The sequence below is a fragment of the Amia ocellicauda genome, chromosome 2 (assembly GCF_036373705.1).
Source record: "Amia ocellicauda isolate fAmiCal2 chromosome 2, fAmiCal2.hap1, whole genome shotgun sequence".
NCBI classification, from domain to species: Eukaryota; Metazoa; Chordata; class Actinopteri; order Amiiformes; family Amiidae; genus Amia; species Amia ocellicauda.
Window position 1 is genome coordinate 58,527,202 of NC_089851.1, and position 24,848 is coordinate 58,552,049.

A 24,848-nucleotide genomic window follows, 5' to 3' on the forward strand; every position below is an offset into this window, starting at 1 on the left:
ACACAACAATCTCATATTGCATGTATTGTATACTGTGAATATAGTAGACTGCAAAAATGTTGCATTCTAAATATACTGGTAGAATATATTTGGATAAACTTCCAAACACATGTATACATGAAGTGTAACTTATAACATTGGGATACTTCAATACTTTAATAGATTTCACTTGGTACTCACTTGGTGTTTGACCCACTTTTGCCTTCAGAACTGCCTTAATTCTACGTGGCATTGATTCAACAAGGTGCTGAAAGCATTCTTTAGAAATGTTGGCCCATATTGATAGGATAGCATCTTGCAATTGATGGAGATTTGTGGGATGCACATCCAGGGCACAAAGCTCCCGTTCCACCACATCCCAAAGATGCTCTATTGGGCTGAGATCTGGTAACTGTGGGGGCCAGTTTAGTACAGTGAACTCATTGTCATGTTCAAGAAACCAATTTGAAATGATTCGACCTTTGTGACATGGTGCATTATCCTGCTGGAAGTAGCCATCAGAGGATGGGTACATGGTGGTCATAAAGGGATGGACATGGTCAGAAACAATGCTCAGGTAGGCCGTGGCATTTAAACGATGCCCAATTGGCAATAAGGGGCATAAAGTGTGCCAAGAAAACATCCCCCACCACCACCAGCCTGCACAGTGGTAACAAGGCATGATGGATCCATGTTCTCATTCTGTTTACGCCAAATTCTGACTCTACCATCTGAATGTCTCAACAGAAATCGAGACTCATCAGACCAGGCAACATTTTTTCAGTCTTCAACTGTCCAATTTTGGTGAGCTTGTGCAAATTGTAGCCTCTTTCTCCTATTTGTAGTGGAGATGAGTGGTACCCGGTGGGGTCTTCTGCTGTTGTAGCCCATCCGCCTCAAGGTTGTACGTGTTGTGGCTTCACAAATGCTTTGCTGCATACCTCGGTTGTAACGAGTGGTTATTTCAGTCAAAGTTGCTCTTCTATCAGCTTGAATCAGTCGGCCCATTCTCCTCTGACCTCTAGCATCAACAAGGCATTTTCGCCCACAGGACTGCCGCATACTGGATGTTTTTCCCTTTTCACACCATTCTTTGTAAACCCTAGAAATGGTTGTGCGTGAAAATCCCAGTAACTGAGCAGATTGTGAAATACTCAGACCGGCCCGTCTGGCACCAACAACCATGCCACGCTCAAAATGGCTTAAATCACCTTTCTTTCCCATTCAGACATTCAGTTTGGAGTTCAGGAGATTGTCTTGACCAGGACCACACCCCTAAATGCATTGAAGCAACTGCCATGTGATTGGTTGGTTAGATAATTGCATTAATGAGAAATTGAACAGGTGTTCCTAATAATCCTTTAGGTGAGTGTATAGGGCATGTATTACAGATTCATTCAAAAAGGTCTCACTTTAGATTTGAGGAAACACTATTTACTTGTATCAGCGGTCATTCATTTGTCATTAATAGTTCTTCCAATTTCCGACCTTTTAGTTCCAGAGACCAATGTTTTGGTACCAGCTAAAAAAAACAAAGACAAATGTACATTAATTGGACAAATATGAAATATATAGTTACATGTAAAATATGGCCCAATATACAACGCTACAATTATTACAATTTACTTGCACTGTAATTACACGGTAACAAGAGTGAATTGAGCAAGTAGGTTGTGTATAGTTAATTCAATTATTAAATACTAGTATGGATGATGTATGATTACAGAACGAGCTTACATACACTAAACAAGTATTATGGCTTACTTACATGTAGTGTGTGTTTTTTACTTTACATATTCATGTAAAATGCTGCCAACCTTTGTGATGTTACCGATGACCTTAAACTCACCCCTTCTTAAAGTGTAACCACATGTGGTGATCAGGTGAGGGTCTGCCTCAAGCAGTTGTTTTGTTTCTTACGCCTGGGTGTAGGTACTGGAGAATGGGAGAGTCCTGGCACCGTGGCTTAGTTGGTCAAAGTGCCTGCCTTGTAAACAGGAAACCCTGGGTTCGACGCCCAGCAGTGCCTTGGTTTATGTTGGCCTAGGCAATGGAAAGGAAGTTTCTAAACGCTCAATACATTTTTGCAAGATAGCCGTCCGCAGCAAGCAGCTTAAGGTTACTGTAGCCGCAGTCTGGCAAGCTGACCGCCAGAAGTAGAAACAATAACAAGGGGCGGGGGGAAAAGTGGGCCGTCCCTGGGTGGAATCAAACCACAATCCTTTTGGTTAACAGCCAAACACGCTGACCGATTGCGCCACAGACACAGACAGAGGTGTTGTGGTTGCTGCAGTCGTGCAGTTCCTTCACAGTTGCCAAAAATCATTTCCAGCACACGATTTTCTTTGTCGTTGAATGCAACATACGTGACCATTGGGGGAGCGATAGCAAGCAAGAGAGTTAGATATCGAGAGTCATAGATAGATAGCTAGCTAGATAGATAGATAGATGGATGGATGGACGGCAAGGCAAGCATCTGATTGACAGTGGTCCGTGATCTGCTGTTATGCTACAATGCTACTGACCATTGGGGGAGCGATAGCAAGCAAGTGAGTTAGATATCAAGAGTCATAGATAGATAGATAGATAGATGGATGGATGGACGGCAAGGCAAGCATCTGATTGACAGTGGTCCGTGATCTGCTGTTATGCTACTATGCTACTGACCATTGGGGGAGTGATAGCAAGCAAGAGAGTTAGATATCGAGAGTCATAGATAGATAGATAGATAGATGGATGGATGGACGGCAAGGCAAGCATCTGATTGACAGTGGTCCGTGATCTGCTGTTATGCTACTATGCTACTGACCATTGGGGGAGCGATAGCAAGCAAGAGAGTTAGATATCGAGAGTCATAGATAGATAGATAGATAGATAGATGGATGGATGGACGGCAAGGCAAGCATCTGATTGACAGTGGTCCGTGATCTGCTGTTATGCTACTATGCTACTGACCATTGGGGGGGCGATAGCAAGCAAGAGAGTTAGATATCAAGAGTCATAGATAGATAGATAGATAGATGGATGGATGGACGGCAAGGCAAGCATCTGATTGACAGTGGTCCGTGATCTGCTGTTATGCTACTATGCTACTGACCATTGGGGGAGCGATAGCAAGCAAGAGAGTTAGATATCGAGAGTCATTGATAGATAGATAGATAGATGGATGGATGGATGGACGGCAAGGCAAGCATCTGAGTGACAGTGGTCCGTGATCTGCTGTTATGTTACAATGCTACTGACCATTGGGGGAGCGATAGCAAGCAAGTGAGTTAGATATCAAGAGTCATAGATAGATAGATAGATAGATGGATGGATGGACGGCAAGGCAAGCATCTGATTGACAGTGGTCCGTGATCTGCTGTTATGCTACTATGCTACTGACCATTGGGGGAGCGATAGCAAGCAAGAGAGTTAGATATCGAGAGTCATTGATAGATAGATAGATAGATGGATGGATGGATGGACGGCAAGGCAAGCATCTGAGTGACAGTGGTCCGTGATCTGCTGTTATGCTACAATGCTACTGACCATTGGGGGAGCGATAGCAAGCAAGTGAGTTAGATATCAAGAGTCATAGATAGATAGATAGATAGATGGATGGATGGACGGCAAGGCAAGCATCTGATTGACTGTGGTCCGTGATCTGCTGTTATGCTACTATGCTACTGACCATTGGGGGAGCGATAGCAAGCAAGAGAGTTAGATATCGAGAGTCATTGATAGATAGATAGATAGATGGATGGATGGATGGACGGCAAGGCAAGCATCTGATTGACAGTGGTCCGTGATCTGCTGTTATGCTACTATGCTACTGACCATTGGGGGAGTGATAGCAAGCAAGAGAGTTAGATATCGAGAGTCATAGATAGATAGATAGATAGATGGATGGATGGACGGCAAGGCAAGCATCTGATTGACAGTGGTCCGTGATCTGCTGTTATGCTACTATGCTACTGACCATTGGGGGAGCGATAGCAAGCAAGAGAGTTAGATATCGAGAGTCATAGATAGATAGATAGATAGATAGATGGATGGATGGACGGCAAGGCAAGCATCTGATTGACAGTGGTCCGTGATCTGCTGTTATGCTACTATGCTACTGACCATTGGGGGGGCGATAGCAAGCAAGAGAGTTAGATATCAAGAGTCATAGATAGATAGATAGATAGATGGATGGATGGACGGCAAGGCAAGCATCTGATTGACAGTGGTCCGTGATCTGCTGTTATGCTACTATGCTACTGACCATTGGGGGAGCGATAGCAAGCAAGAGAGTTAGATATCGAGAGTCATTGATAGATAGATAGATAGATGGATGGATGGATGGACGGCAAGGCAAGCATCTGAGTGACAGTGGTCCGTGATCTGCTGTTATGCTACAATGCTACTGACCATTGGGGGAGCGATAGCAAGCAAGTGAGTTAGATATCAAGAGTCATAGATAGATAGATAGATAGATGGATGGATGGACGGCAAGGCAAGCATCTGATTGACAGTGGTCCGTGATCTGCTGTTATGCTACTATGCTACTGACCATTGGGGGAGCGATAGCAAGCAAGAGAGTTAGATATCGAGAGTCATTGATAGATAGATAGATAGATGGATGGATGGATGGACGGCAAGGCAAGCATCTGAGTGACAGTGGTCCGTGATCTGCTGTTATGCTACAATGCTACTGACCATTGGGGGAGCGATAGCAAGCAAGTGAGTTAGATATCAAGAGTCATAGATAGATAGATAGATAGATGGATGGATGGACGGCAAGGCAAGCATCTGATTGACAGTGGTCCGTGATCTGCTGTTATGCTACTATGCTACTGACCATTGGGGGAGCGATAGCAAGCAAGAGAGTTAGATATCGAGAGTCATTGATAGATAGATAGATAGATGGATGGATGGATGGACGGCAAGGCAAGCATCTGAGTGACAGTGGTCCGTGATCTGCTGTTATGCTACAATGCTACTGACCATTGGGGGAGCGATAGCAAGCAAGTGAGTTAGATATCAAGAGTCATAGATAGATAGATAGATAGATGGATGGATGGACGGCAAGGCAAGCATCTGATTGACAGTGGTCCGTGATCTGCTGTTATGCTACTATGCTACTGACCATTGGGGGAGCGATAGCAAGCAAGAGAGTTAGATATCGAGAGTCATTGATAGATAGATAGATAGATGGATGGATGGATGGACGGCAAGGCAAGCATCTGAGTGACAGTGGTCCGTGATCTGCTGTTATGCTACAATGCTACTGACCATTGGGGGAGCGATAGCAAGCAAGTGAGTTAGATATCAAGAGTCATAGATAGATAGATAGATAGATGGATGGATGGACGGCAAGGCAAGCATCTGATTGACTGTGGTCCGTGATCTGCTGTTATGCTACTATGCTACTGACCATTGGGGGAGCGATAGCAAGCAAGAGAGTTAGATATCGAGAGTCATTGATAGATAGATAGATAGATGGATGGATGGATGGACGGCAAGGCAAGCATCTGATTGACAGTGGTCCGTGATCTGCTGTTATGCTACTATGCTACTGACCATTGGGGGAGTGATAGCAAGCAAGAGAGTTAGATATCGAGAGTCATAGATAGATAGATAGATAGATGGATGGATGGACGGCAAGGCAAGCATCTGATTGACAGTGGTCCGTGATCTGCTGTTATGCTACTATGCTACTGACCATTGGGGGAGCGATAGCAAGCAAGAGAGTTAGATATCGAGAGTCATAGATAGATAGATAGATAGATAGATGGATGGATGGACGGCAAGGCAAGCATCTGATTGACAGTGGTCCGTGATCTGCTGTTATGCTACTATGCTACTGACCATTGGGGGGGCGATAGCAAGCAAGAGAGTTAGATATCAAGAGTCATAGATAGATAGATAGATAGATGGATGGATGGACGGCAAGGCAAGCATCTGATTGACAGTGGTCCGTGATCTGCTGTTATGCTACTATGCTACTGACCATTGGGGGAGCGATAGCAAGCAAGAGAGTTAGATATCGAGAGTCATTGATAGATAGATAGATAGATGGATGGATGGATGGACGGCAAGGCAAGCATCTGAGTGACAGTGGTCCGTGATCTGCTGTTATGCTACAATGCTACTGACCATTGGGGGAGCGATAGCAAGCAAGTGAGTTAGATATCAAGAGTCATAGATAGATAGATAGATAGATGGATGGATGGACGGCAAGGCAAGCATCTGATTGACAGTGGTCCGTGATCTGCTGTTATGCTACTATGCTACTGACCATTGGGGGAGTGATAGCAAGCAAGAGAGTTAGATATCGAGAGTCATAGATAGATAGATAGATAGATGGATGGATGGACGGCAAGGCAAGCATCTGATTGACAGTGGTCCGTGATCTGCTGTTATGCTACTATGCTACTGACCATTGGGGGAGCGATAGCAAGCAAGAGAGTTAGATATCGAGAGTCATAGATAGATAGATAGATAGATAGATGGATGGATGGACGGCAAGGCAAGCATCTGATTGACAGTGGTCCGTGATCTGCTGTTATGCTACTATGCTACTGACCATTGGGGGAGCGATAGCAAGCAAGAGAGTTAGATATCGAGAGTCATTGATAGATAGATAGATAGATGGATGGATGGATGGACGGCAAGGCAAGCATCTGATTGACAGTGGTCCGTGATCTGCTGTTATGCTACTATGCTACTGACCATTGGGGGAGTGATAGCAAGCAAGAGAGTTAGATATCGAGAGTCATAGATAGATAGATAGATAGATGGATGGATGGACGGCAAGGCAAGCATCTGATTGACAGTGGTCCGTGATCTGCTGTTATGCTACTATGCTACTGACCATTGGGGGAGCGATAGCAAGCAAGAGAGTTAGATATCGAGAGTCATAGATAGATAGATAGATAGATAGATGGATGGATGGACGGCAAGGCAAGCATCTGATTGACAGTGGTCCGTGATCTGCTGTTATGCTACTATGCTACTGACCATTGGGGGAGCGATAGCAAGCAAGAGAGTTAGATATCGAGAGTCATTGATAGATAGATAGATAGATGGATGGATGGATGGACGGCAAGGCAAGCATCTGATTGACAGTGGTCCGTGATCTGCTGTTATGCTACTATGCTACTGACCATTGGGGGAGCGATAGCAAGCAAGAGAGTTAGATATCGAGAGTCATTGATAGATAGATAGATAGATGGATGGATGGATGGACGGCAAGGCAAGCATCTGATTGACAGTGGTCCGTGATCTGCTGTTATGCTACTATGCTACTGACCATTGGGGGAGTGATAGCAAGCAAGAGAGTTAGATATCGAGAGTCATAGATAGATAGATAGATAGATGGATGGATGGACGGCAAGGCAAGCATCTGATTGACAGTGGTCCGTGATCTGCTGTTATGCTACTATGCTACTGACCATTGGGGGAGCGATAGCAAGCAAGAGAGTTAGATATCGAGAGTCATAGATAGATAGATAGATAGATAGATGGATGGATGGACGGCAAGGCAAGCATCTGATTGACAGTGGTCCGTGATCTGCTGTTATGCTACTATGCTACTGACCATTGGGGGGGCGATAGCAAGCAAGAGAGTTAGATATCAAGAGTCATAGATAGATAGATAGATAGATGGATGGATGGACGGCAAGGCAAGCATCTGATTGACAGTGGTCCGTGATCTGCTGTTATGCTACTATGCTACTGACCATTGGGGGAGCGATAGCAAGCAAGAGAGTTAGATATCGAGAGTCATTGATAGATAGATAGATAGATGGATGGATGGATGGACGGCAAGGCAAGCATCTGAGTGACAGTGGTCCGTGATCTGCTGTTATGCTACAATGCTACTGACCATTGGGGGAGCGATAGCAAGCAAGTGAGTTAGATATCGAGAGTCATAGATAGATAGATAGATAGATGGATGGATGGACGGCAAGGCAAGCATCTGATTGACAGTGGTCCGTGATCTGCTGTTATGCTACTATGCTACTGACCATTGGGGGAGCGATAGCAAGCAAGAGAGTTAGATATCGAGAGTCATTGATAGATAGATAGATAGATGGATGGATGGATGGACGGCAAGGCAAGCATCTGATTGACAGTGGTCCGTGATCTGCTGTTATGCTACTATGCTACTGACCATTGGGGGAGTGATAGCAAGCAAGAGAGTTAGATATCGAGAGTCATAGATAGATAGATAGATAGATGGATGGATGGACGGCAAGGCAAGCATCTGATTGACAGTGGTCCGTGATCTGCTGTTATGCTACTATGCTACTGACCATTGGGGGAGCGATAGCAAGCAAGAGAGTTAGATATCGAGAGTCATAGATAGATAGATAGATAGATAGATGGATGGATGGACGGCAAGGCAAGCATCTGATTGACAGTGGTCCGTGATCTGCTGTTATGCTACTATGCTACTGACCATTGGGGGGGCGATAGCAAGCAAGAGAGTTAGATATCAAGAGTCATAGATAGATAGATAGATAGATGGATGGATGGACGGCAAGGCAAGCATCTGATTGACAGTGGTCCGTGATCTGCTGTTATGCTACTATGCTACTGACCATTGGGGGAGCGATAGCAAGCAAGAGAGTTAGATATCGAGAGTCATTGATAGATAGATAGATAGATGGATGGATGGATGGACGGCAAGGCAAGCATCTGAGTGACAGTGGTCCGTGATCTGCTGTTATGCTACAATGCTACTGACCATTGGGGGAGCGATAGCAAGCAAGTGAGTTAGATATCAAGAGTCATAGATAGATAGATAGATAGATGGATGGATGGACGGCAAGGCAAGCATCTGATTGACAGTGGTCCGTGATCTGCTGTTATGCTACTATGCTACTGACCATTGGGGGAGCGATAGCAAGCAAGAGAGTTAGATATCGAGAGTCATTGATAGATAGATAGATAGATGGATGGATGGATGGACGGCAAGGCAAGCATCTGATTGACAGTGGTCCGTGATCTGCTGTTATGCTACTATGCTACTGACCATTGGGGGAGTGATAGCAAGCAAGAGAGTTAGATATCGAGAGTCATAGATAGATAGATAGATAGATGGATGGATGGACGGCAAGGCAAGCATCTGATTGACAGTGGTCCGTGATCTGCTGTTATGCTACTATGCTACTGACCATTGGGGGGGCGATAGCAAGCAAGAGAGTTAGATATCAAGAGTCATAGATAGATAGATAGATAGATGGATGGATGGACGGCAAGGCAAGCATCTGATTGACAGTGGTCCGTGATCTGCTGTTATGCTACTATGCTACTGACCATTGGGGGAGCGATAGCAAGCAAGAGAGTTAGATATCGAGAGTCATTGATAGATAGATAGATAGATGGATGGATGGATGGACGGCAAGGCAAGCATCTGAGTGACAGTGGTCCGTGATCTGCTGTTATGCTACAATGCTACTGACCATTGGGGGAGCGATAGCAAGCAAGTGAGTTAGATATCGAGAGTCATAGATAGATAGATAGATAGATGGATGGATGGACGGCAAGGCAAGCATCTGATTGACAGTGGTCCGTGATCTGCTGTTATGCTACTATGCTACTGACCATTGGGGGAGCGATAGCAAGCAAGAGAGTTAGATATCGAGAGTCATTGATAGATAGATAGATAGATGGATGGATGGATGGACGGCAAGGCAAGCATCTGATTGACAGTGGTCCGTGATCTGCTGTTATGCTACTATGCTACTGACCATTGGGGGAGTGATAGCAAGCAAGAGAGTTAGATATCGAGAGTCATAGATAGATAGATAGATAGATGGATGGATGGACGGCAAGGCAAGCATCTGATTGACAGTGGTCCGTGATCTGCTGTTATGCTACTATGCTACTGACCATTGGGGGAGCGATAGCAAGCAAGAGAGTTAGATATCGAGAGTCATAGATAGATAGATAGATAGATAGATGGATGGATGGACGGCAAGGCAAGCATCTGATTGACAGTGGTCCGTGATCTGCTGTTATGCTACTATGCTACTGACCATTGGGGGGGCGATAGCAAGCAAGAGAGTTAGATATCAAGAGTCATAGATAGATAGATAGATAGATGGATGGATGGACGGCAAGGCAAGCATCTGATTGACAGTGGTCCGTGATCTGCTGTTATGCTACTATGCTACTGACCATTGGGGGAGCGATAGCAAGCAAGAGAGTTAGATATCGAGAGTCATTGATAGATAGATAGATAGATGGATGGATGGATGGACGGCAAGGCAAGCATCTGAGTGACAGTGGTCCGTGATCTGCTGTTATGCTACAATGCTACTGACCATTGGGGGAGCGATAGCAAGCAAGTGAGTTAGATATCAAGAGTCATAGATAGATAGATAGATAGATGGATGGATGGACGGCAAGGCAAGCATCTGATTGACAGTGGTCCGTGATCTGCTGTTATGCTACTATGCTACTGACCATTGGGGGAGCGATAGCAAGCAAGAGAGTTAGATATCGAGAGTCATTGATAGATAGATAGATAGATGGATGGATGGATGGACGGCAAGGCAAGCATCTGATTGACAGTGGTCCGTGATCTGCTGTTATGCTACTATGCTACTGACCATTGGGGGAGTGATAGCAAGCAAGAGAGTTAGATATCGAGAGTCATAGATAGATAGATAGATAGATGGATGGATGGACGGCAAGGCAAGCATCTGATTGACAGTGGTCCGTGATCTGCTGTTATGCTACTATGCTACTGACCATTGGGGGAGCGATAGCAAGCAAGAGAGTTAGATATCGAGAGTCATAGATAGATAGATAGATAGATAGATGGATGGATGGACGGCAAGGCAAGCATCTGATTGACAGTGGTCCGTGATCTGCTGTTATGCTACTATGCTACTGACCATTGGGGGAGCGATAGCAAGCAAGAGAGTTAGATATCGAGAGTCATTGATAGATAGATAGATAGATGGATGGATGGATGGACGGCAAGGCAAGCATCTGATTGACAGTGGTCCGTGATCTGCTGTTATGCTACTATGCTACTGACCATTGGGGGAGTGATAGCAAGCAAGAGAGTTAGATATCGAGAGTCATAGATAGATAGATAGATAGATGGATGGATGGACGGCAAGGCAAGCATCTGATTGACAGTGGTCCGTGATCTGCTGTTATGCTACTATGCTACTGACCATTGGGGGAGCGATAGCAAGCAAGAGAGTTAGATATCGAGAGTCATAGATAGATAGATAGATAGATAGATGGATGGATGGACGGCAAGGCAAGCATCTGATTGACAGTGGTCCGTGATCTGCTGTTATGCTACTATGCTACTGACCATTGGGGGGGCGATAGCAAGCAAGAGAGTTAGATATCAAGAGTCATAGATAGATAGATAGATAGATGGATGGATGGACGGCAAGGCAAGCATCTGATTGACAGTGGTCCGTGATCTGCTGTTATGCTACTATGCTACTGACCATTGGGGGAGCGATAGCAAGCAAGAGAGTTAGATATCGAGAGTCATTGATAGATAGATAGATAGATGGATGGATGGATGGACGGCAAGGCAAGCATCTGAGTGACAGTGGTCCGTGATCTGCTGTTATGCTACAATGCTACTGACCATTGGGGGAGCGATAGCAAGCAAGTGAGTTAGATATCAAGAGTCATAGATAGATAGATAGATAGATGGATGGATGGACGGCAAGGCAAGCATCTGATTGACAGTGGTCCGTGATCTGCTGTTATGCTACTATGCTACTGACCATTGGGGGAGCGATAGCAAGCAAGAGAGTTAGATATCGAGAGTCATTGATAGATAGATAGATAGATGGATGGATGGATGGACGGCAAGGCAAGCATCTGATTGACAGTGGTCCGTGATCTGCTGTTATGCTACTATGCTACTGACCATTGGGGGAGCGATAGCAAGCAAGAGAGTTAGATATCGAGAGTCATAGATAGATAGATAGATAGATGGATGGATGGACGGCAAGGCAAGCATCTGATTGACAGTGGTCCGTGATCTGCTGTTATGCTACAATGCTACTGACCATTGGGGGAGCGATAGCAAGCAAGAGAGTTAGATATCGAGAGTCATAGATAGATAGATAGATAGATAGATGGATGGATGGACGGCAAGGCAAGCATCTGATTGACAGTGGTCCGTGATCTGCTGTTATGCTACTATGCTACTGACCATTGGGGGGGCGATAGCAAGCAAGAGAGTTAGATATCAAGAGTCATAGATAGATAGATAGATAGATGGATGGATGGACGGCAAGGCAAGCATCTGATTGACAGTGGTCCGTGATCTGCTGTTATGCTACTATGCTACTGACCATTGGGGGAGCGATAGCAAGCAAGAGAGTTAGATATCGAGAGTCATTGATAGATAGATAGATAGATGAATGGATGGATGGACGGCAAGGCAAGCATCTGAGTGACAGTGGTCCGTGATCTGCTGTTATGCTACAATGCTACTGACCATTGGGGGAGCGATAGCAAGCAAGTGAGTTAGATATCAAGAGTCATAGATAGATAGATAGATAGATGGATGGATGGACGGCAAGGCAAGCATCTGATTGACAGTGGTCCGTGATCTGCTGTTATGCTACTATGCTACTGACCATTGGGGGAGCGATAGCAAGCAAGAGAGTTAGATATCGAGAGTCATTGATAGATAGATAGATAGATGGATGGATGGATGGACGGCAAGGCAAGCATCTGATTGACAGTGGTCCGTGATCTGCTGTTATGCTACTATGCTACTGACCATTGGGGGAGTGATAGCAAGCAAGAGAGTTAGATATCGAGAGTCATAGATAGATAGATAGATAGATGGATGGATGGACGGCAAGGCAAGCATCTGATTGACAGTGGTCCGTGATCTGCTGTTATGCTACTATGCTACTGACCATTGGGGGAGCGATAGCAAGCAAGAGAGTTAGATATCGAGAGTCATAGATAGATAGATAGATAGATAGATGGATGGATGGACGGCAAGGCAAGCATCTGATTGACAGTGGTCCGTGATCTGCTGTTATGCTACTATGCTACTGACCATTGGGGGAGCGATAGCAAGCAAGAGAGTTAGATATCGAGAGTCATTGATAGATAGATAGATAGATGGATGGATGGATGGACGGCAAGGCAAGCATCTGATTGACAGTGGTCCGTGATCTGCTGTTATGCTACTATGCTACTGACCATTGGGGGAGTGATAGCAAGCAAGAGAGTTAGATATCGAGAGTCATAGATAGATAGATAGATAGATGGATGGATGGACGGCAAGGCAAGCATCTGATTGACAGTGGTCCGTGATCTGCTGTTATGCTACTATGCTACTGACCATTGGGGGAGCGATAGCAAGCAAGAGAGTTAGATATCGAGAGTCATAGATAGATAGATAGATAGATAGATGGATGGATGGACGGCAAGGCAAGCATCTGATTGACAGTGGTCCGTGATCTGCTGTTATGCTACTATGCTACTGACCATTGGGGGAGCGATAGCAAGCAAGAGAGTTAGATATCGAGAGTCATAGATAGATAGATAGATAGATAGATGGATGGATGGACGGCAAGGCAAGCATCTGATTGACAGTGGTCCGTGATCTGCTGTTATGCTACTATGCTACTGACCATTGGGGGAGCGATAGCAAGCAAGAGAGTTAGATATCGAGAGTCATTGATAGATAGATAGATAGATGGATGGATGGATGGACGGCAAGGCAAGCATCTGATTGACAGTGGTCCGTGATCTGCTGTTATGCTACTATGCTACTGACCATTGGGGGAGTGATAGCAAGCAAGAGAGTTAGATATCGAGAGTCATAGATAGATAGATAGATAGATGGATGGATGGACGGCAAGGCAAGCATCTGATTGACAGTGGTCCGTGATCTGCTGTTATGCTACTATGCTACTGACCATTGGGGGAGCGATAGCAAGCAAGAGAGTTAGATATCGAGAGTCATAGATAGATAGATAGATAGATAGATGGATGGATGGACGGCAAGGCAAGCATCTGATTGACAGTGGTCCGTGATCTGCTGTTATGCTACTATGCTACTGACCATTGGGGGGGCGATAGCAAGCAAGAGAGTTAGATATCAAGAGTCATAGATAGATAGATAGATAGATGGATGGATGGACGGCAAGGCAAGCATCTGATTGACAGTGGTCCGTGATCTGCTGTTATGCTACAATGCTACTGACCATTGGGGGAGCGATAGCAAGCAAGTGAGTTAGATATCAAGAGTCATAGATAGATAGATAGATAGATGGATGGATGGACGGCAAGGCAAGCATCTGATTGACAGTGGTCCGTGATCTGCTGTTATGCTACTATGCTACTGACCATTGGGGGAGTGATAGCAAGCAAGAGAGTTAGATATCGAGAGTCATAGATAGATAGATAGATAGATGGATGGATGGACGGCAAGGCAAGCATCTGATTGACAGTGGTCCGTGATCTGCTGTTATGCTACTATGCTACTGACCATTGGGGGAGCGATAGCAAGCAAGAGAGTTAGATATCGAGAGTCATAGATAGATAGATAGATAGATAGATGGATGGATGGACGGCAAGGCAAGCATCTGATTGACAGTGGTCCGTGATCTGCTGTTATGCTACTATGCTACTGACCATTGGGGGAGCGATAGCAAGCAAGAGAGTTAGATATCGAGAGTCATTGATAGATAGATAGATAGATGGATGGATGGATGGACGGCAAGGCAAGCATCTGATTGACAGTGGTCCGTGATCTGCTGTTATGCTACTATGCTACTGACCATTGGGGGAGTGATAGCAAGCAAGAGAGTTAGATATCGAGAGTCATAGATAGATAGATAGATAGATGGATGGATGGACGGCAAGGCAAGCATCTGATTGACAGTGGTCCGTGATCTGCTGTTATGCTACTATGCTACTGACCATTGGGGGAGCGATAGCAAGCAAGAGAGTTAGATATCGAGAGTCATAGATAGATAGATAGATAGATAGATGGATGGATGGACGGCAAGGCAAGCATCTGATTGACAGTGGTCCGTGATCTGCTGTTATGCTACTATGCTACTGACCATTGGGGGAGCGATAGCAAGCAAGAGAGTTAGATATCGAGAGTCATAGATAGATAGATAGATAGATAGATGGATGGATGGACGGCAAGGCAAGCATCTGATTGACAGTGGTCCGTGATCTGCTGTTATGCTACTATGCTACTGACCATTGGGGGAGCGATAGCAAGCAAGAGAGTTAGATATCGAGAGTCATTGATAGATAGATAGATAGATGGATGGATGGATGGACGGCAAGGCAAGCATCTGATTGACAGTGGTCCGTGATCTGCTGTTATGCTACTATGCTACTGACCATTGGGGGAGTGATAGCAAGCAAGAGAGTTAGATATCGAGAGTCATAGATAGATAGATAGATAGATGGATGGATGGACGGCAAGGCAAGCATCTGATTGACAGTGGTCCGTGATCTGCTGTTATGCTACTATGCTACTGACCATTGGGGGAGCGATAGCAAGCAAGAGAGTTAGATATCGAGAGTCATAGATAGATAGATAGATAGATAGATGGATGGATGGACGGCAAGGCAAGCATCTGATTGACAGTGGTCCGTGATCTGCTGTTATGCTACTATGCTACTGACCATTGGGGGGGCGATAGCAAGCAAGAGAGTTAGATATCAAGAGTCATAGATAGATAGATAGATAGATGGATGGATGGACGGCAAGGCAAGCATCTGATTGACAGTGGTCCGTGATCTGCTGTTATGCTACTATGCTACTGACCATTGGGGGAGCGATAGCAAGCAAGAGAGTTAGATATCGAGAGTCATTGATAGATAGATAGATAGATGGATGGATGGATGGACGGCAAGGCAAGCATCTGAGTGACAGTGGTCCGTGATCTGCTGTTATGCTACAATGCTACTGACCATTGGGGGAGCGATAGCAAGCAAGTGAGTTAGATATCAAGAGTCATAGATAGATAGATAGATAGATGGATGGATGGACGGCAAGGCAAGCATCTGATTGACAGTGGTCCGTGATCTGCTGTTATGCTACTATGCTACTGACCATTGGGGGAGCGATAGCAAGCAAGAGAGTTAGATATCGAGAGTCATTGATAGATAGATAGATAGATGGATGGATGGATGGACGGCAAGGCAAGCATCTGATTGACAGTGGTCCGTGATCTGCTGTTATGCTACTATGCTACTGACCATTGGGGGAGCGATAGCAAGCAAGAGAGTTAGATATCGAGAGTCATAGATAGATAGATAGATAGATGGATGGATGGACGGCAAGGCAAGCATCTGATTGACAGTGGTCCGTGATCTGCTGTTATGCTACAATGCTACTGACCATTGGGGGAGCGATAGCAAGCAAGAGAGTTAGATATCGAGAGTCATAGATAGATAGATAGATAGATAGATGGATGGATGGACGGCAAGGCAAGCATCTGATTGACAGTGGTCCGTGATCTGCTGTTATGCTACTATGCTACTGACCATTGGGGGAGCGATAGCAAGCAAGAGAGTTAGATATCGAGAGTCATTGATAGATAGATAGATAGATGGATGGATGGATGGATGGCAAGGCAAGCATCTGATTGACAGTGGTCCGTGATCTGCTGTTATGCTACTATGCTACTGACCATTGGGGGAGTGATAGCAAGCAAGAGAGTTAGATATCGAGAGTCATAGATAGATTGATAGATAGATGGATGGATGGACGGCAAGGCAAGCATCTGATTGACAGTGGTCCGTGATCTGCTGTTATGCTACTATGCTACTGACCATTGGGGGAGCGATAGCAAGCAAGAGAGTTAGATATCGAGAGTCATAGATAGATAGATAGATAGATAGATGGATGGATGGACGGCAAGGCAAGCATCTGATTGACAGTGGTCCGTGATCTGCTGTTATGCTACTATGCTACTGACCATTGGGGGGGCGATAGCAAGCAAGAGAGTTAGATATCAAGAGTCATAGATAGATAGATAGATAGATGGATGGATGGACGGCAAGGCAAGCATCTGATTGACAGTGGTCCGTGATCTGCTATTATGCTACTATGCTACTGACCATTGGGGGAGCGATAGCAAGCAAGAGAGTTAGATATCGAGAGTCATTGATAGATAGATAGATAGATGGATGGATGGATGGACGGCAAGGCAAGCATCTGAGTGACAGTGGTCCATGATCTGCTGTTATGCTACAATGCTACTGACCATTGGGGGAGCGATAGCAAGCAAGTGAGTTAGATATCAAGAGTCATAGATAGATAGATAGATAGATGGATGGATGGACGGCAAGGCAAGCATCTGATTGACAGTGGTCCGTGATCTGCTGTTATGCTACTATGCTACTGACCATTGGGGGAGCGATAGCAAGCAAGAGAGTTAGATATCGAGAGTCATTGATAGATAGATAGATAGATGGATGGATGGATGGACGGCAAGGCAAGCATCTGATTGACAGTGGTCCGTGATCTGCTGTTATGCTACTATGCTACTGACCATTGGGGGAGTGATAGCAAGCAAGAGAGTTAGATATCGAGAGTCATAGATAGATAGATAGATAGATGGATGGATGGACGGCAAGGCAAGCATCTGATTGACAGTGGTCCGTGATCTGCTGTTATGCTACTATGCTACTGACCATTGGGGGAGCGATAGCAAGCAAGAGAGTTAGATATCGAGAGTCATAGATAGATAGATAGATAGATAGATGGATGGATGTACGGCAAGGCAAGCATCTGATTGACAGTGGTCCGTGATCTGCTGTTATGCTACTATGCTACTGACCATTGGGGGGGCGATAGCAAGCAAGAGAGTTAGATATCAAGAGTCATAGATAGATAGATAGATAGATGGATGGATGGACGGCAAGGCAAGCATCTGATTGACAGTGGTCCGTGATCTGCTGTTATGCTACTATGCTACTGACCATTGGGGGAGCGATAGCAAGCAAGAGAGTTAGATATCGAGAGTCATTGATAGATAGATAGATAGATGGATGGATGGATGGACGGCAAGGCAAGCATCTGAGTGACAGTGGTCCGTGATCTGCTGTTATGCTACAATGCTACTGACCATTGGGGGAGCGATAGCAAGCAAGTGAGTTAGATATCAAGAGTCATAGATAGATAGATAGATAGATGGATGGATGGACGGCAGGGCAAGCATCTGATTGACAGTGGTCCGTGATCTGCTGTTATGCTACTATGCTACTGACCATTGGGGGAGCGATAGCAAGCAAGAGAGTTAGATATCGAGAGTCATTGATAGATAGATAGATAGATGGATGGATGGATGGACGGCAAGGCAAGCATCTGAGTGACAGTGGTCCGTGATCTGCTGTTATGCTACTATGCTACTGACCATTGGGGGAGTGATAGCAAGCAAGAGAGTTAGATATCGAGAGTCATAGATAGATAGATAGATAGATGGATGGATGGACGGCAAGGCAAGCATCTGATTGACAGTGGTCCGTGATCTGCTGTTATGCTACTATGCTACTGACCATTGGGGGAGCGATAGCAAGCAAGAGAGTTAGATATCGAGAGTCATAGATAGATAGATAGATAGATAGATGGATGGATGGACGGCAAGGCAAGCATCTGATTGACAGTGGTCCGTGATCTGCTGTTATGCTACTATGCTACTGACCATTGGGGGGGCGATAGCAAGCAAGAGAGTTAGATATCAAGAGTCATAGATAGATAGATAGATAGATGGATGGATGGACGGCAAGGCAAGCATCTGATTGACAGTGGTCCGTGATCTGCTATTATGCTACTATGCTACTGACCATTGGGGGAGCGATAGCAAGCAAGAGAGTTAGATATCGAGAGTCATTGATAGATAGATAGATAGATGGATGGATGGATGGACGGCAAGGCAAGCATCTGAGTGACAGTGGTCCATGATCTGCTGTTATGCTACAATGCTACTGACCATTGGGGGAGCGATAGCAAGCAAGTGAGTTAGATATCAAGAGTCATAGATAGATAGATAGATAGATGGATGGATGGACGGCAAGGCAAGCATCTGATTGACAGTGGTCCGTGATCTGCTGTTATGCTACTATGCTACTGACCATTGGGGGAGCGATAGCAAGCAAGAGAGTTAGATATCGAGAGTCATTGATAGATAGATAGATAGATGGATGGATGGATGGACGGCAAGGCAAGCATCTGATTGACAGTGGTCCGTGATCTGCTGTTATGCTACTATGCTACTGACCATTGGGGGAGTGATAGCAAGCAAGAGAGTTAGATATCGAGAGTCATAGATAGATAGATAGATAGATGGATGGATGGACGGCAAGGCAAGCATCTGATTGACAGTGGTCCGTGATCTGCTGTTATGCTACTATGCTACTGACCATTGGGGGAGCGATAGCAAGCAAGAGAGTTAGATATCGAGAGTCATAGATAGATAGATAGATAGATAGATGGATGGATGTACGGCAAGGCAAGCATCTGATTGACAGTGGTCCGTGATCTGCTGTTATGCTACTATGCTACTGACCATTGGGGGGGCGATAGCAAGCAAGAGAGTTAGATATCAAGAGTCATAGATAGATAGATAGATAGATGGATGGATGGACGGCAAGGCAAGCATCTGATTGACAGTGGTCCGTGATCTGCTGTTATGCTACTATGCTACTGACCATTGGGGGAGCGATAGCAAGCAAGAGAGTTAGATATCGAGAGTCATTGATAGATAGATAGATAGATGGATGGATGGATGGACGGCAAGGCAAGCATCTGAGTGACAGTGGTCCGTGATCTGCTGTTATGCTACAATGCTACTGACCATTGGGGGAGCGATAGCAAGCAAGTGAGTTAGATATCAAGAGTCATAGATAGATAGATAGATAGATGGATGGATGGACGGCAGGGCAAGCATCTGATTGACAGTGGTCCGTGATCTGCTGTTATGCTACTATGCTACTGACCATTGGGGGAGCGATAGCAAGCAAGAGAGTTAGATATCGAGAGTCATTGATAGATAGATAGATAGATGGATGGATGGATGGACGGCAAGGCAAGCATCTGAGTGACAGTGGTCCGTGATCTGCTGTTATGCTACTATGCTACTGACCATTGGGGGAGTGATAGCAAGCAAGAGAGTTAGATATCGAGAGTCATAGATAGATAGATAGATAGATGGATGGATGGACGGCAAGGCAAGCATCTGATTGACAGTGGTCCGTGATCTGCTGTTATGCTACTATGCTACTGACCATTGGGGGAGCGATAGCAAGCAAGAGAGTTAGATATCGAGAGTCATAGATAGATAGATAGATAGATAGATGGATGGATGGACGGCAAGGCAAGCATCTGATTGACAGTGGTCCGTGATCTGCTGTTATGCTACTATGCTACTGACCATTGGGGGAGCGATAGCAAGCAAGAGAGTTAGATATCGAGAGTCATTGATAGATAGATAGATAGATGGATGGATGGATGGACGGCAAGGCAAGCATCTGATTGACAGTGGTCCGTGATCTGCTGTTATGCTACTATGCTACTGACCATTGGGGGAGTGATAGCAAGCAAGAGAGTTAGATATCGAGAGTCATAGATAGATAGATAGATAGATGGATGGATGGACGGCAAGGCAAGCATCTGATTGACAGTGGTCCGTGATCTGCTGTTATGCTACTATGCTACTGACCATTGGGGGAGCGATAGCAAGCAAGAGAGTTAGATATCGAGAGTCATAGATAGATAGATAGATAGATAGATGGATGGATGGACGGCAAGGCAAGCATCTGATTGACAGTGGTCCGTGATCTGCTGTTATGCTACTATGCTACTGACCATTGGGGGGGCGATAGCAAGCAAGAGAGTTAGATATCAAGAGTCATAGATAGATAGATAGATAGATGGATGGATGGACGGCAAGGCAAGCATCTGATTGACAGTGGTCCGTGATCTGCTGTTATGCTACTATGCTACTGACCATTGGGGGAGCGATAGCAAGCAAGAGAGTTAGATATCGAGAGTCATTGATAGATAGATAGATAGATGGATGGATGGATGGACGGCAAGGCAAGCATCTGAGTGACAGTGGTCCGTGATCTGCTGTTATGCTACAATGCTACTGACCATTGGGGGAGCGATAGCAAGCAAGTGAGTTAGATATCAAGAGTCATAGATAGATAGATAGATAGATGGATGGATGGACGGCAAGGCAAGCATCTGATTGACAGTGGTCCGTGATCTGCTGTTATGCTACTATGCTACTGACCATTGGGGGAGCGATAGCAAGCAAGAGAGTTAGATATCGAGAGTCATTGATAGATAGATAGATAGATGGATGGATGGATGGACGGCAAGGCAAGCATCTGATTGACAGTGGTCCGTGATCTGCTGTTATGCTACTATGCTACTGACCATTGGGGGAGCGATAGCAAGCAAGAGAGTTAGATATCGAGAGTCATAGATAGATAGATAGATAGATGGATGGATGGACGGCAAGGCAAGCATCTGATTGACAGTGGTCCGTGATCTGCTGTTATGCTACAATGCTACTGACCATTGGGGGAGCGATAGCAAGCAAGAGAGTTAGATATCGAGAGTCATAGATAGATAGATAGATAGATAGATGGATGGATGGACGGCAAGGCAAGCATCTGATTGACAGTGGTCCGTGATCTGCTGTTATGCTACTATGCTACTGACCATTGGGGGAGCGATAGCAAGCAAGAGAGTTAGATATCGAGAGTCATTGATAGATAGATAGATAGATGGATGGATGGATGGATGGCAAGGCAAGCATCTGATTGACAGTGGTCCGTGATCTGCTGTTATGCTACTATGCTACTGACCATTGGGGGAGTGATAGCAAGCAAGAGAGTTAGATATCGAGAGTCATAGATAGATTGATAGATAGATGGATGGATGGACGGCAAGGCAAGCATCTGATTGACAGTGGTCCGTGATCTGCTGTTATGCTACTATGCTACTGACCATTGGGGGAGCGATAGCAAGCAAGAGAGTTAGATATCGAGAGTCATTGATAGATAGATAGATAGATGGATGGATGGATGGACGGCAAGGCAAGCATCTGATTGACAGTGGTCCGTGATCTGCTGTTATGCTACTATGCTACTGACCATTGGGGGAGTGATAGCAAGCAAGAGAGTTAGATATCGAGAGTCATAGATAGATAGATAGATAGATGGATGGATGGACGGCAAGGCAAGCATCTGATTGACAGTGGTCCGTGATCTGCTGTTATGCTACTATGCTACTGACCATTGGGGGAGCGATAGCAAGCAAGAGAGTTAGATATCGAGAGTCATAGATAGATAGATAGATAGATAGATGGATGGATGGACGGCAAGGCAAGCATCTGATTGACAGTGGTCCGTGATCTGCTGTTATGCTACTATGCTACTGACCATTGGGGGAGCGATAGCAAGCAAGAGAGTTAGATATCGAGAGTCATTGATAGATAGATAGATAGATGGATGGATGGATGGACGGCAAGGCAAGCATCTGATTGACAGTGGTCCGTGATCTGCTGTTATGCTACTATGCTACTGACCATTGGGGGAGTGATAGCAAGCAAGAGAGTTAGATATCGAGAGTCATAGATAGATAGATAGATAGATGGATGGATGGACGGCAAGGCAAGCATCTGATTGACAGTGGTCCGTGATCTGCTGTTATGCTACTATGCTACTGACCATTGGGGGAGCGATAGCAAGCAAGAGAGTTAGATATCGAGAGTCATAGATAGATAGATAGATAGATAGATGGATGGATGGACGGCAAGGCAAGCATCTGATTGACAGTGGTCCGTGATCTGCTGTTATGCTACTATGCTACTGACCATTGGGGGGGCGATAGCAAGCAAGAGAGTTAGATATCAAGAGTCATAGATAGATAGATAGATAGATGGATGGATGGACGGCAAGGCAAGCATCTGATTGACAGTGGTCCGTGATCTGCTGTTATGCTACTATGCTACTGACCATTGGGGGAGCGATAGCAAGCAAGAGAGTTAGATATCGAGAGTCATTGATAGATAGATAGATAGATGGATGGATGGATGGACGGCAAGGCAAGCATCTGAGTGACAGTGGTCCGTGATCTGCTGTTATGCTACAATGCTACTGACCATTGGGGGAGCGATAGCAAGCAAGTGAGTTAGATATCAAGAGTCATAGATAGATAGATAGATAGATGGATGGATGGACGGCAAGGCAAGCATCTGATTGACAGTGGTCCGTGATCTGCTGTTATGCTACTATGCTACTGACCATTGGGGGAGCGATAGCAAGCAAGAGAGTTAGATATCGAGAGTCATTGATAGATAGATAGATAGATGGATGGATGGATGGACGGCAAGGCAAGCATCTGATTGACAGTGGTCCGTGATCTGCTGTTATGCTACTATGCTACTGACCATTGGGGGAGCGATAGCAAGCAAGAGAGTTAGATATCGAGAGTCATAGATAGATAGATAGATAGATGGATGGATGGACGGCAAGGCAAGCATCTGATTGACAGTGGTCCGTGATCTGCTGTTATGCTACAATGCTACTGACCATTGGGGGAGCGATAGCAAGCAAGAGAGTTAGATATCGAGAGTCATAGATAGATAGATAGATAGATAGATGGATGGATGGACGGCAAGGCAAGCATCTGATTGACAGTGGTCCGTGATCTGCTGTTATGCTACTATGCTACTGACCATTGGGGGAGCGATAGCAAGCAAGAGAGTTAGATATCGAAAGTCATTGATAGATAGATAGATAGATGGATGGATGGATGGATGGCAAGGCAAGCATCTGATTGACAGTGGTCCGTGATCTGCTGTTATGCTACTATGCTACTGACCATTGGGGGAGTGATAGCAAGCAAGAGAGTTAGATATCGAGAGTCATAGATAGATTGATAGATAGATGGATGGATGGACGGCAAGGCAAGCATCTGATTGACAGTGGTCCGTGATCTGCTGTTATGCTACTATGCTACTGACCATTGGGGGAGCGATAGCAAGCAAGAGAGTTAGATATCGAGAGTCATAGATAGATAGATAGATAGATAGATGGATGGATGGACGGCAAGGCAAGCATCTGATTGACAGTGGTCCGTGATCTGCTGTTATGCTACTATGCTACTGACCATTGGGGGGGCGATAGCAAGCAAGAGAGTTAGATATCAAGAGTCATAGATAGATAGATAGATAGATGGATGGATGGACGGCAAAGCAAGCATCTGATTGACAGTGGTCCGTGATCTGCTGTTATGCTACTATGCTACTGACCATTGGGGGAGCGATAGCAAGCAAGAGAGTTAGATATCGAGAGTCATAGATAGATAGATAGATAGATAGATGGATGGATGGACGGCAAGGCAAGCATCTGATTGACAGTGGTCCGTGATCTGCTGTTATGCTACTATGCTACTGACCATTGGGGGGGCGATAGCAAGCAAGAGAGTTAGATATCAAGAGTCATAGATAGATAGATAGATAGATGGATGGATGGACGGCAAGGCAAGCATCTGATTGACAGTGGTCCGTGATCTGCTGTTATGCTACTATGCTACTGACCATTGGGGGAGCGATAGCAAGCAAGAGAGTTAGATATCGAGAGTCATTGATAGATAGATAGATAGATGGATGGATGGATGGACGGCAAGGCAAGCATCTGAGTGACAGTGGTCCGTGATCTGCTGTTATGCTACAATGCTACTGACCATTGGGGGAGCGATAGCAAGCAAGTGAGTTAGATATCAAGAGTCATAGATAGATAGATAGATAGATGGATGGATGGACGGCAAGGCAAGCATCTGATTGACAGTGGTCCGTGATCTGCTGTTATGCTACTATGCTACTGACCATTGG